Genomic DNA, 283 nt, shown 5'->3' with positions numbered 1-283 from the left:
GCTCATCACCTCACTGGTCCTTCAGCTACCATCACTCAGCACCTCCCAATCTCACAGGGTTGAGTTTAGAAAGATTTTCAAGAGGGAGTGGGACTTTCATGGGAGAAAGAACCCAGTTAACTCAAGAGCAGGTAACACATCACCTTGTGTCAGTGAGAGCATGGACACGTCCCCAGCACAGGGTGTGACTGGGGCACTTTGGGTGTCTTTATCCACAACACATGCTCCTGGCCCTCACCCAGGATGAGCACAGGGCTGGGAAGACCATGAGGTGGGGAGGGAT

The sequence above is a fragment of the Antrostomus carolinensis genome, unplaced genomic scaffold (assembly GCF_000700745.2).
Source record: "Antrostomus carolinensis isolate BGI_N321 unplaced genomic scaffold, ASM70074v2 scaffold50375, whole genome shotgun sequence".
In the NCBI taxonomy this organism is placed as follows: domain Eukaryota; kingdom Metazoa; phylum Chordata; class Aves; order Caprimulgiformes; family Caprimulgidae; genus Antrostomus; species Antrostomus carolinensis.
The sequence above is the reverse complement of the archived record's forward strand: the minus strand, read 5'-3'. Positions refer to the sequence as shown.